At 45.5% G+C, this 14,035-nt stretch overlaps 1 protein-coding gene and 1 pseudogene across 6 annotated transcripts in view; one reads left to right on the plus strand and one right to left on the minus strand.

Annotated features, from left to right (window-relative positions):
* Window positions 1-2,232: 2,232 nt before the first annotated feature.
* LOC115899277 lies at window positions 2,233-4,271 on the minus strand (annotated as a pseudogene). The gene has a single exon (XR_004059020.1). The product of XR_004059020.1 is annotated as a protein enabled homolog (transcript).
* ASH1L (ASH1 like histone lysine methyltransferase) overlaps window positions 3,474-14,035 on the plus strand; it is a 226,326-nt gene continuing 215,764 nt past the window's right edge. For 2 of the 5 annotated variants that reach the window (XM_030937143.1, XM_030937142.1), the window contains exon 1: window positions 3,965-4,417. The gene's annotated coding sequence lies outside the window, so the exon portion shown is untranslated. Of the gene's footprint in view, window positions 3,493-3,696; window positions 3,806-3,964; window positions 4,418-11,388; window positions 11,474-14,035 lie in introns of those variants that run through there. The other 3 variants (XM_030937140.1, XM_030937139.1, XM_030937141.1) reach the window with 3 other exon arrangements.

The raw sequence follows: 14,035 nt of genomic DNA on the forward strand, positions 1-14,035 counted from the left end.
CATATCATATTTACAGGTTTCAGGGATTAAGAAGTGGATATCCTTGGGGAAACCATTATTCTAACTTCATTGGTTCAAATAATTCAGGGTTTGTTCATTCAGTGAGGTCATTTTATTGAGCACTTGATATATTTTAGTCTCTAGTTGGCTCTGGGGCATATATGAAAAAACAGAATCCTATCTCATTTGCTTATATGTAGCTGATAATTCATTGATCATTGTAGTTACTGAAAGTTACTTTAACACAGAGACCTTATGTAAGTAACTCTCCCTATACACTGGTGTAGTGAAATTCCATTAAAGGCATTTTTTGTTTTCTTTGAAGCACAGCAATTATGCTGCTGATGAGAAATTTTACTTTGAAGAAAATGTGGTGTAGTGAAAAAAGCAAGGTTTTTAAGAGATAGGCAAACTAGAGTCTAAAGATTGTTACTGGACTTCTCTGGGCCTCAGGCTTCTCTTTTGTAAAATGAGGGTAAGATTATCTATCTCAAAGTGTTGTTTATAGTAAGGATTAAACAGGAATATGCATTCCCCTGGCACAGTAGTCCACAAATGCTAATTGCCTTTCTCTTTTGGTATTATAAGTATCTAACATTCATTTCAGTATTTCTTTTTTTTTTTTTTTTTTTTTTTGAGGCGGAGTCTCGCTCTGTCACCCAGGCTGGAGTGCAGTGGCCAGATCTCAGCTCACTGCAAGCTCCGCCTCCCGGGTTTACGCCATTCTCCTGCCTCAGCCTCCCGAGTAGCTGGGACTACAGGCGCCCGCCACCTCGCCCGGCTAGTTTTTGTATTTTTAGTAGAGACGGGGTTTCACCGTGTTAGCCAGGATGGTCTCGATCTCCTGACCTCGTGATCCGCCCGTCTCGGCCTCCCAAAGTGCTGGGATTACAGGCTTGAGCCACCGCGCCCGGCCTCATTTCAGTATTTCTTTTCTTTTTTTTTTTTTTTTGAGACGGAGTTTCGCTCTTGTCGCCCAGGCTGGACTGCAAAGGCATGATCTGGACTCACTGCAACCTCTCCCTCCTAGGTTCAAGCAACTCTACTGCCTCAGCCTACCAAGTAGCTGGGACTACAGGTGCTCCACCATGCCCACCTAATTTTTTTGGATTTTTTTTTTTTTCTTTTTAAGACAGTCTCCCATTGTTGCCCAGGCTGGAATGCAGTGGTGCAATCTCCACTCACTGCAACCTCCGCCTCCCGGGTTCAAGCGATTCTCCTGCCTCAGCCTCCCAAGTAGCTGGGATTACAGGTGCCCGCCACCACACTCGGCTAATTTTTTGTAATTTTAGTAGACAGGGTTTCACTATGTTGGCCAGGCTGGTCTTGAACTTGTGACCTCGTGATCCACCTGCCTTGGCCTCCCAAAGTGCTGGGATTACAGGCGTGAGCCACCATGCCCAGCCTCATTTTTTTTTTTTTTTTTGTTTTGTTTTTTTTTTTTTTTTGAGAAGGAGTCTCGCTCTGTCACCCAGGCTGGAGTGCAGTGGCCAGATCTCAGCTCACTGCAAACTCCGCCTCCCGGATTTACGCCATTCTCCTGCCTCAGCCTCCCGAGCAGCTGGGACTACAGGCGCCCGCCACCTCGCCCGGCTAGTTTTTTGTATTTTTTTTAGTAGAGACGGGGTTTCACCGGGTTAGCCAGGATGGTCTCGATCTCCTGACCTCGTGATCCGCCCGCCTCGGCCTCCCAAAGTACTGGGATTACAGGCTTGAGCCACCGCGCCCGGCCGCCCAGCCTCATTTTAATATTTCTGTGACTTGCTTTGCACTAGCCTGTGATGCTTTATGTAAATTAAGTAGTTGACATAGTCCCTGCTCTCAAATAAAAAAAGTTGTTGGTAGCATAATACACTTGCACGTATGCAACTAACAAAAGATTGGTAAACAAGTGGGCTCCATGAAAGTGTGGGACTTGGTTAGGAACACATACAATGAGGTAATTAAGGCTGCTTTCCTCTTTACCTTAAATAAACAATACAAGTAAACAACACTTAATCCACATATCCTAAAGGGGAAATTTGGGACTGTCTACTTGAATTTTGGAGGTTGCAAGGGCTTTTTTTTTTTTCCTCAGAGGGAGTTTCACTCTTGTTGCTTAGGCTGGAGTGCAATGGCTTGATCTCGGCTTACTGCAACCTCCGCTTCCCGGGTTCAAGCGATTCTCCTGCCTCAGCCTCCTGAGTAGCTAGGATTACAGGCGCCTGCCACCATGCCTGGCTAATTTTTGTATTTTTAGTAGAGACGGGATTTCGCCATGTTGGCCAGGCTGGTCTCGAATTCCTGACCTCAGGTCATCCGCCCACCCTGGCCTCCCAAAGCGCTGGGATTACAAGCGTTAGTCACCGCGCCTGGCCTTGCATTGGCTTTTGAACAGTCATTTTTGAATTATTTCCTGTATCCCCAGGAGTCCACAAATGTGAAAGAAAGGGAAATCCAAGTAGATCCTTCCGGTAATTTATTCTGCTTTACCCTTTAGGTAAAGGTAAAAACTACTAGATCAAGCAAACTTTGGAATTATTTGTGGACTTTAATCGTCCGTATTTCTGCTGCATTCAATTATCAAATATCAGTCAAGTGTTTTGAGAAACAAATATTCAGTAGCTACAGAAACCTAACAGGCCTATGTTTGCTTTGTTTTATTAACGACTTGGAGGGACAGAATACTACCAATTACATCCACAAACCTTATCGATATCAACAACTGTAAATGACAACACGGCAATATTCTGCACTTGCCCTATGCCTAGGACCTAATTCCATTTTAATATATTAACTTATTATTTCACACATCAACCCTGGAGGCATGTTTGGAGTTGCCTAATTTTTATGTACACTTTTTGATAAAGAACTAAGAAAAATAACTTGCTGAAGGAAGAAAACGGAGACTGAATCCAGAACTGAATGAGAAACCCATGGTTTCTTCTTCCTCTATCACCAGCCTGCCTAACGAGGCTGAAGAAGTACCATCCATGAGTTAAGTGCGTCAAGGGCAAACAAACATCATCGCATATGGACAGTGGTGTGAACTTCGAGAAATCCGAGGCGGGTTAACAACAATAAAAAGCAGACCATCATGCCGATCTTCCTCGGGTCTCAGGTTGGCAACTCAACGCCCGGAAGGAATCCCCCTGGAGGCGCGACGGTCCTACTGGCCTCACTCCCTACCTCCTGGAGGTCCGGAGTCCCGCTCCTTTTCCACAGCGGTACAACCCCCGTGTCGGTCCATTCCCTCACCGTGAGTGGAGGACCAGTTATCCTGGCTAGGCGACCGGCACACACAGCCTGGGACCGGCTCCAAAGCACTCGTCCTGCGACTGCGAAGTAGTCAGGTCATCCGGCAGGAAACGACTCAACGCGCAGCCGCCGCGGCCTCCAACCACCGGCCGGCAGAGGGGCGCTAGGCAGCCCTCGATCCGCTCGCCGCGGTCTCCAGCAGGAGGAGGAGCAGGGGGAGGCGAGCCGCAGCGCCGCGGCAACGAGCCTAGGGAGGTAGGTTGTCGTGGGGCTCGGGTCGCCACTCTGGCAATTCCAGTCAAACGGCAAGCCCCGACCCGCTCTGCTCATCCCTTCCTCTCCTGCCCTTGCAGCTGACAGGAATGGAACAGTCCCGCGGTGGGGATTGTGGGAGGCGCACGCGCGAGGGGTGGAGGGTTGGGGGGGCTGGCGGCGGCAGTGGCGGCGGCGGCGGCGGCGGCGGCGGCCGTGGCGGCGGTTGGTGGCCGTGGGGGCGGGGAAGGGGGGAGGAGAGAAGAGGAGGTGGAGGAGGAGGAGGAGGAGGAGGCTTGGGCTCGCGCCGCTGAAGGTACGCGTGAGGGCCTGCGCCGGAGCCGGCTTGACAGGGCCTGAGGGGGAGTGGGGGACTGGGCGAGGAGGTTCCCGTGGGTGAGCGCGTACTGGCTGGCTGGCGCGCTGGGCGGCCGAAGGTGGTGGTTGGTGGGAGCAACCAGCGACTAGCCCGTAGACACTCGTACGCTTGCGGGCTGGCGTGCGCGCTACGCGGCCGGAGTCGGGCGGAGCGGGGGACGGTGGGGAAGAACGCGAGGAGGGAGGAGTGGGAGGTTGGGGGGGCGCTAGGCGCCCTTCGCTCCCTCCCTCTGGAGGAGCAGCCGCCGCCACCGCCGCCACTCTGCTGCCGCCGCCGCCGCCGCTCCCGCCGCCATTTTGGGTTCGCTTTGCGGAGGGGAGACGATCCCAGTCTCGGTTGCGGGACCCGCCTCCCCTCAGTTTGCCCCCTTTAGCCTCCACCTTTCCCTTCTCCTCTCTCGCATTTCCGCCAGTCAGCTTACCCGCTGGCCGCCTCCTGACAAGCGGGAGGGATCCGCCGTGGACCCAGGGAAGCGGAGGAGCCTGGCGGCCACCCCCTCTTCCCCACTTCCCTGCACTCTCGTCGCTCTCGGCTTCGGCCTCCGACACGGTGAGTAGAACGATTTGGGCAGGCCTTCGGGCCTAAGCACTGTCTCAGCGATCGAATCCTGGGCTTCCTGGGAGCCACTGTCATCTCCCGGACCTGGACCTCCGGGAGAGCAGTGGTGAAGATGGGGGAGGGGAGAGCAGGGAGGGGGATCCTGAGCCTACCGGGAAGTCCCTCCAGGCGGGGTGAAGGGGTGTCCCTGACAGGCGGACTCCCGGAGGGGGCTGAAAAGTAAGCGAGTGGAGGCGGAGTCGTGTGTGCCCCTGACAGGTTAGTTTGTGTTTGTAGGCATGATCGGAGCCTCCCCCATAGTCCAGTTTGTGTGTGTTTAATTAAGGGATAAGAGTGGTCGAGGACACGATCCTGAGAGGGGAGTTTACCTGTGTGACAAGGTCTGTGGTGTCCCTGCCGCGTTGAATGGTACGTAGGAACGGCAGGATGATCTCAGTGTTGTAAGTTTAATAAATGTCACTGATTAGTTTTTCCATGGAAAGAGGTGTTTTTGGTCTAGAAGACAGATGGTCTGTTGATGTGTAGCGGCTGTGTTGGTGTGTGTATGCGAGGATGGAAAGTGTTTCCGGAAGAGTTTGCCTTTATTTGTGTAAGTGTAATGGAGTTCCCCTTATAAGTTAGCTTATTTCTTGAATAAATGTTGGGAGGTTCCTTGCAGGTTGATATGTGTGTGTATTTTAGGAATTGGGAGCTCCTAGTTACTTGTTGGGAAAGAGTGGCAATGGTAGTGTTCTATACAGCATGTGTCTGTGAGGTCATGGAGGGGAGAAACTTGGCATAGCCAGTTGTGGTCTTAAGAATAGTTTGTGCCTTTGGTTAGAGTGAGTTGTGTAAATGTGAAGGCCCAAAATATCTTTAACAGAATCATTACTACAAAGCTGTAAAGAATGGGTGGCCTTATTTGTTGTCGCGGGTTTATAGTAATAGTTTACAGTACAATAAGAAAGCACTTTCAATTTCTTTGTGATACTAAATCTGTGAAAATGGTAGGATACTTTCTTCCATTTTACAAAATAGTTAATTTAGGCATAAGGAGAGAACTTCTCCAAGGCCGCATGTTAAATTGGTGACAAAGTTGAGACTGTAACTCCCATATTTTCACTACTACTGCAGCAGTATATTCAGCATACCATGGTGCCTCAGGAAGTCTTTGTCGGCAAATCTGAGTATGTTGGAAAGATAGGAGCACATATGACTGGTTGGATTGTATTTGGAGGAGACCGATGGTGTCAGATATGTATGTGGAAAGTAGATGTCCTTGCCCAGTCTGACCTGTATGAAATGCATATCCATGGCTATCTTATTTTGTTTATGGGGGAAGCAGAGCATTTCTGACACTTGAGGTTGTATGTGTGAGGGAGAGAAGGCTTTCACAGCTTAACCTCTACCAGAGCAGCTGCATGGGTGGCTAACAGCTTAACTTGAAATCTGTGGGAGGAAGGATCCTTTTTCATTCATTCAACAAATATTTGTTGACTGCCTGTTCAATAAATCATCCATGCCTTGGGGTGAGGATAATCAAGGTGTCTCTGTAAATAGCCTGGGTACAACCTGAGGGGAGTTGTTTTGACAGGGGTAGATATTAAGTTGAGTGAAGCAGTGTGGAATTAAAATGAGAGAACTGTTTTTGGGTTCTGGTGATTGTTAATATATGTTCCTGTGGATGTTGGAACTTGGCTGGGCTGAAGGAATCCTTTGAAAGATTGATTTCATATAGTAAGAATCCCCTCTGTGAATATGAGGGAAGAATGCATGAACTAAGCCAAATTAACTGTATTCTTCTGGAAAATGGGATGTTTCTTGATAGGCTAGATTAGTGGTTCTTAAAAGTTTTTGGGGGTCATTTATCCTTCTGAGAATCTGATGAAAGACACTGGGCCCTCAAGTTAGAAGATGAGCATAAGCACAATCACATGATTTATACATATGATTTTAGGAACATAAAGTGTAATGAAATAGAACCAATTTATATTTAGGTCTCATTTGAAAATCTTTCATTTTCTTTGTTCGGGTATGAGTTTAAGGTGAAGGAGTCTATGATAGGATTTGAACATGTTGACAGTAGAACTTTAGGATCCATGTTTTTTATGTATTATTTTTATTGTCGCAAATGTATTTCTGCAGTGTTAGTAATCGACTCTGAATTTGGTGATAAGGGAAGCTAATGTAGCACAAAGTATCTATGGCTTTGTTCTCTGTCAGTATATTTTGTTCCTAAACTCTGAGAAGTGGGTTTGTCTTTTTTCAGTTTTGGATTGGGCCTGAGGTGATTTGAAGTTCCTGTCTTGGAGTTTAGCTTAGTTATAACAAACACTGAGTTAGCCCTATGCAGGAGACACAGAAATGAATAATATGTGGTTTCTGTGCTTGAAGAGATGCTAATTCAGTTAAGTCTGTGAAGTGTTTGATGGTGGCGGCTCTCAGAACGACATAGAAGAGGGAAACATTCCTAGAAGTTGAAATTTTGTTACCCAATTGCAAAGAATTTTTGCCACTACTTACTCTTTGAATAAGCATTAAGTGTTTACACTCTGTATACAACTTTGTACTTTAAAAAAATATATTTTGTATCATCTGGTTTTTTTTTTTTTTTTTTTTTGAGATGGAGTTTTGCTCTTGTTGACAGGCTGGAGTGCAATGGTGCTCTCTCAGCTCACTGCAACCTCTGCCTCCTGGGTTCAAGTGACTCTCTTGCCTCAGCCTCCCGAGTAGCTGGGATTACAGGCATGTGCCACCATGCCCTGCTAATTTTGTATTTTAAGTAGAAACGGGGTTTTTCCATGTTGGTCAGGCTGGTCTGGAACTCCTGACCTCAGGTGATTCGCCCGCCTCGGCCTCCAAAAGTGCAGGGATTAAAGGGGTGAGCCACCGCGCCTGGCCTCATCTGGTGTTTTTGTATAAAGGAACTATTGGTTTGAAAAGAAGGCAAACATCATTTATATTCCTTACCTTGTTTTCGGATGTATTTCTATAGTGCGTTTATGTAAAAAGGTTTTTATGTCTCTGGGCATGGTGGCTGTCACCTGTAAATACTTGGGGATGCTGAAGAGGATGGATCACCTGAGGTCAGGAGTTCGAGACCAGCCTGACCAACATGGCAAAACCCTGTGTCTACTGAAAGTACAAAAATTAGCCAGGTGTGATGGCATGTGCCGGTACTCCCAGCTAGTTGGGATGCTGAGGCAGGAGGATCTCTTGAATCCCTGAGGTGGAGGTTGCAGTGAGTCGACGGAGTGACTCTGTCTCAAAAAAAAAAAAAAAAAAAAATAGAAAAAGGGGGCCTGGGGCCTGGCATAGTGGCTCATCCCTATAATCCCAGTGCTTTGGGAGGCTGAGCCAGGAGGATCACTTGTGCCCAGGCATTTGATACCAGCCTGAGCAACACAGGAAGACCCCATTTCTACAGAAAGTTAAAAAATTAGCATGAACGCCTGTAGTCCTAGGTACTCTGGAGGCTGAGATGGGGGAATTACTTGACCCAGGAGTTGGAAGCTGCTGTGAGCCATGGTGGTGCTACTGCACTCCAGCCTGGGCAATAGTGCGAAACACTGTCTCTTTAAAAAAAGGAAAAGGATTTTCATGTTCTACTCTTGAGTTGTATTCTGAAATAGAATACATCACATCACTTTTTTTATTTTTATTTTTTGAGACGGAGTTTCGCTCTCGTCTCCCAGGCTAGAGTGCAACAGCGTGATCTCAGCTCGTTGTAACCTCCACCTCCTGGGTTCAAGTGATTCTCCTGCCTCAGCCTCCCCAATAGCTGGGATTACAGGCGTGTGCCACCATGCCCGGCTATTTTTTTTTTGTATTTTTAGTAGAGACAGGGTTTTGCCATGTTGGTCAGCCTGGTCTCAAACTCCTGACCTCTGGTGATCCACCCACCTTGGCCTCCCAAAGTGCTTGGGATTACAGGTGTGAACCACCGCGCCTGGCACATCACTTCTTAACAACTTGCTAGGTACTATGTCTTTACAGTATTAGCAATTCCACTTAAGCCTTTATTCTGAGTCTTCTTCCAATCTTTATTAATATTGAATTGGCCACCTTCATTTCTGGCCAAGATAATGTGGAAGCACACAGTGGGGAAGTCTTACTGTGTGTGAGATTGTGGTGGTGGTGGTCTCCATTTAAAATAACTTTGTATTGCTATTTAAGTTATGTGTATTGATCTGAGTCTTTTAAAGGTGGTATACAGCATCACTATAATCTTGTGAGATTTGCTTAGGCCAGACTTTTCAGCAGCATGTAGTATTTTAAACCTGGGTGCCACAAGAGGTGGAAATGCAACTAGTTCATTTTTGTTTTGTTGCTGCTAGTTTCTGTTATCATTTTCCTTAAAATTAGTTTTAGTAGTGTTTTTTCATTTATATTTTTTCATAAGAAGAGGCTAGATTTTCTTATTACTTGTCATCATAGTTGATAACAGTCTTTCATGTTTTAGAAATCACTTTTTTAGTGACTGCCTCATCAGGCCTGTAATTGGCAGAATGTGATATTTATCAAAATTAATTTTAAAATAATGACTTCTAGGCCGAGCGTGGTGGCTTACACCTATAATCCCAGCACTTTGGGAGGCTGAGGTGGGTGGATCACGAGGTCAGGAGATTGAGACCATCCTGGCTAACACAAACCTTGTCTCTACTAAAAATACAAAAAAAAAAAAAAAAAAAAAAATTAGCCGGGCGTGGTGGTGGGTGCCTGTAGTCCCAGCTTCTCAGGAGGCTGAGGCAGGAGAATGATGTGAACCCGGGAGGCAGAGCTTGCAGTGAGCGAAGATTGTTCCACTGCACTCCAGCCTGGGTGACAGAGCGAGACTCTGTCTCAAAAAAAAAAAAAAGACAGACTTCTAGTGATGACAGAAATTTAACCAATAATCTTACTGCTATTTCAGAGTTGTATTTTCTTCACTAATATCTAAGTTTTCATGTTTGGAAATCTGTGAAATTTTCATTGTATTATATTTGCTTTTCATAGTCTTTAGTCATTTGCCCTCAGACATACACAAGTTGATGCCAAGGTTGTATACTTTTTTCCGTCTAATTAAAAAAAATTTTCTTTTGAAACAGGGTCTTATTGTGTCACCCGAGCTAGAGTCCCCGTGGTATGAGCATAACTTACTGTGTGCTCTACCTCTTGGGCTCAGGCAGTCCTTCCATTGTCCCAAGTAACTGGGATTATAGGCACATGCCACTACACCTGGCTAATTTTAAATTTTTTTGTAGAGATGGAGTCTCACTGTGTTGCCCCCACTGCTCTCGAACTTCAGCAGTCCTCCCTCTTCAAACTCCCAAATTGCTGGAATTACAGTCATGAGCCACCACACCTGGGCAATTTTGTTCATTTAAAAATATTTTTTGGCCGGGCGCATGGCTCACACCTGTAATCCCAGCACTTTGGAAGGCTGAGGTGGGCGGATCATGAGGTCAGGAGTTCGAGACCATCCTGGCTAACATGGTGAAACCGCGTCTCTACTAAAAATATAAAAAATTAGGCATGGGTGACTTGTGCCTGTAGTCCCAGCTGCTCGGGAGGCTGAGGCAGAATAATCAGTTGAATCTGGGAAGCAGAGGTTGCATTGAGCTGAGATCACGCCATTGTACTCCAGCCTGGGCGACAGAGTGAGACTCTGTCTTTAAAAAAAAAAAAAATATATATATATATATATATGTATATATATATTTCTAATTTTTTAGAGCTGGGGTCTGGCTGTGTTGCCCAGACTATACTTGAATTCCCAGGCTTGGATGATCCTCCTGCTTTAGCCACTCCAGTGTTTGGGACCACAGGTGTGTGCCACCACATCTGGTTAATTTTTAAATTTTATGTACAGGCGGAGTCTTACTATATTGCCCGGGATGGTCTTGAACTCTGGGGCTCACGTGGTCCTCCCACCTTGGCCTCCGAAAGTGCTGAGAAATGTGAGCCACATTTTGTGGCCGGTCAGCTTTTTATTTCTTTAATGTGGCAAATTGCAAACATATATAGAAATAAAGAGAATAGTATAATGAGCCTTCATGTACTCAACATCCAGCTTCAACAGTTATCAACACAGTTACCACACTGTTTCCACATCTGCTAGCCCCTGTCCCTGCTTCCCCTCTTGCTTATTTTAAAGCAAATCTTCCAGTTATTATATAATTTCATCCATAAATACTTAAGTGTTTACATTCTTTTCATTGTTAAGTGAGGAATTACTTTTCATAGTTAGGTTTATATTAACTTTTAAAGTATCTGATCATAGTTGGAACTAAACTACTCACACCATCTACTTCTAATTCATATTACTTATCAATAGGGAATTCCCTTTGCCAGTTAAGAAGAAATGAGGTAAATAGTTCACATCATTGCTTTCGATGTTTGCGTTGAACATTTAGAACAGTTCCTATGTTATTCAGAATAGCTTATCAGCTTTTTTCAAATGTACAAGAGAGAAATAAACGATTTCTTAACAGTTTTTTAGTCATAGCAACAAGATGCTAAAAAATGTTTTCTAGTTTTTAGTTCCTAGATATTTATTTTTTTCCCCTTTTTTTTTGAGACGGAGTCTCGCTCTGTTGCCCAGGCTGAAGTACAGTGGTACGATCTTGGCTCACTGCAACCTCCGCCTCCTGGGTTCAAGTGATTCCCTCTTCTGCCTCAGTCTCTCTTCTACAGGTGCGCGCCACCACGCCTGGCTAATTTTTGTATTTTTAGTAGAGTCGGGATTTCACTGTGTTGGCCGGGGTGGTCTCGAACTCCTTACCTCGTGACCCGCTCGCCTTGGCCTCCCAAAGTGCTGGGATTACAGGCATGAGCCATCGTGCCTGGCCTTAGTCCCTAGATTTTCCAGTGGGATCCAGTCATCACAGAGAAATCAAATGGCCCTAGTGATGTTGAACAGTAGCTGAAATTGGGATAAAATCAACTTGCTATTGAAGAGAATGAAATGCACATTGTTTTAAACTTTGAAATTCTAATTGTAGGCATTGTCTGTGGACATTTGAAAGTCCATGCCATTGCACATGTTGCATACTGAAATGTGAACCATGTCACAGTGTGGTTATCATGGTGAGTACAAACATTGTAGAAAAAAAAAAAAGGATAAGTGTGAGACATTCAGACTTAGAGAGGGCATTCTAGGTAGAGGGAGGGAGATCATCTACAAACATATGAAAACATGACACAGCAGGATGAGTGCACTGTAATTTGGATTGGTAAATTTTCAACCCGTTCTCTTATGATTTCCTGTGTCTTCAGTGCTATATACGGTTGGCCTTTGTAATTAGAGATCTCCATCAAATGAAGATGGAAATATGTTCAACATACTTTTCTTTTTTTTTTTTTTTTTTTTGAGACGGAGTCTCTGTCGCCCAGGCTGGAGTGCAGTGGCGCGATCTTGGCTCACTGCAAGCTCCGCCTCCCGGGTTTACGCCATTCTCCTGCCTCAGCCTCCCGAGTAGCTGGGACTACAGGCGCCCGCCATCTCACCCGGCTAGTTTTTTGTATTTTTTAGTAGAAACGGGGTTTCTCTGTGTTGGTCAGGCTGGTCTCGATCTCCTGACCTCGTGATCCACCCATCTCAGCCTCCCAAAGTGCTGGGATTACAGGCTTGAGCCACCGCGCCTGGCCTCAACATACTTTTCTTAGACAAAAGATTAACGTCAATAAAATATTTGGTTATATTTTAGTTTCTCAGAAAATTTTTACTAGAATGTAACCCACTCAGCATTCTAGTTAATCAGGCCTTGATTATAATAAGTATCTGGCTAGATCTAAAAATGTATAATTAGTTGTCTTAATAATGAATGAATCAGCCTCTGTATTGGTGTATTTCCTCTCAATTTGTTGAAAATCCCAAATAGTGATTAAGATCATGGACTCTGAAATCAGATTGATTAGGCTCAGATCTGAGTTTTGCTGACTTATTGACTGTAATCTTTTTTTTTTTTTTTTTTTTTTGAGGCGGAGTCTCACTCTGTCGCCCGGACTGGAGTGCAGTGGCCAGATCTCAGCTCACTGCAAGCTCCGCCTCCCGGGTTTACACCATTCTCCTGCCTCAGCCTCCCGAGTAGCTGGGACTACAGGCGCCCGCCACCTTGCCCGGCTAGTTTTTGTATTTTTAGTAGAGACGGGGTTTCACCGTGTTAGCCAGGATGGTCTCGATCTCCTGACCTCGTGCTCCGCCCGTCTCGGCCTCCCAAAGTGCTGGGATTACAGGCTTGAGCCACCGCGCCCGGCCGACTGTAATCTTAAGCAAAATACTTATAGTCTTTGGTCTCCTTGACTGTAAAATATGGTGGTACAGTAATGATAATATTTATAGCATAGAGTTGGAGTATTCTACGAGATAGTATGTATAATATGCTTAGCACAATGTGTGCCATGCAGCAAGCAAATAAAGCATATCTTATTATTTTAGTTATTTCTTTTCTTCATTTCCAAAAAAGAATATAGCAAAGTAAATTACCTCCCCCATAGGTAAGAATATGTAAAATACGCTTTTGTAGCGTATATAAGCGATGTCCTTATTTGTATACATATTTTTTCCATTTTCGATTTTTAGCGTACTGTTTATCTTACTTTTCTCACATGTGAATTCTGATTTTGTATTTTCCCACTTCATTTCAGCCTAGGTTTTGGTGTTTGGCTTTTGGCTTTTTTTTTGAGTCAGGGTCTTGTTCTGTTGTCCATGCTGGAGTGCAGTGGCGTGATCTCAGCTCACTGCAAGCTCTGCCTTCTGGGTTCACGCCATTCTCCCATTTCAGCCTCCTGAGTAGCTGGGACCACCGGCGCATTCTGCCACCCTGTTGTAGTTTATATCAATACTTCTTTTTCTTTTCTTTTTCTTTCTTTCTTTTTTTTTTGAGACAGTCTCGCTCTTGTCGGCCAGGCTGGAGTGCGGTTTCGCAGTCTCGGCTCACTGCAGCCTCCTTCTCCTGGGCTCAAACAATTCTCCTGCCTAAGCCTCCCGAGTAGCTGGGATTACAGACGTGTGCCACCACGGTGGGCTAATTTCTGTATTTTTAGTAGACAGGGTTTCACCATGTTGGCCAGGTTGGTCTTGAACTCCCAACCTCAGGTAATCCTCCTGCTTTGGCCTCCCAAAGGTTACAGGCATGAGCCACTGTGCCCAGCTTCCATATATTTATTTAGTGCTTACTGTGTTGTGCCAGGCACTATTCTAGGTACTGGGATACAATGATGGACAAAACAAGATCCCTGCTTTGCTATCTTAGGACTTAATAATTTGGGCATTTTCATTTTTCAATATAAGATCTTTTGGTACTGATATACTGTTAACCAGTATATTACATGTTGTTCAAGCAAGATTCTTTCTCTTTTTCTTTTTCTTTGTTTTGAGATGGAGTCTCACCCTTTCGCCCAGGCTGGAGTGCAGTGGCGTGATCTCGGCTCACTGCAACCTCTGCCTCCCGGGTTCAAATGATTCTCCTTCTTCAGCCTCCCAAGTCACTGGGATTACAGGCGCCTGCCACCACGCCCGGCTAATTTTTTTTTGTTTAATCTTTAGTAGAGATGGGGTTTCACCATGTTGGCCAGGCCGGTCTCAAACTCCTGACCTTGTGATCCACCTGTCTCAGCCTCCCAAAGTGCTGGGATTACAGGTGTGAG

The sequence above is a fragment of the Rhinopithecus roxellana genome, chromosome 8, assembly GCF_007565055.1.
Source record: "Rhinopithecus roxellana isolate Shanxi Qingling chromosome 8, ASM756505v1, whole genome shotgun sequence".
Classification (NCBI taxonomy): domain Eukaryota; kingdom Metazoa; phylum Chordata; class Mammalia; order Primates; family Cercopithecidae; genus Rhinopithecus; species Rhinopithecus roxellana.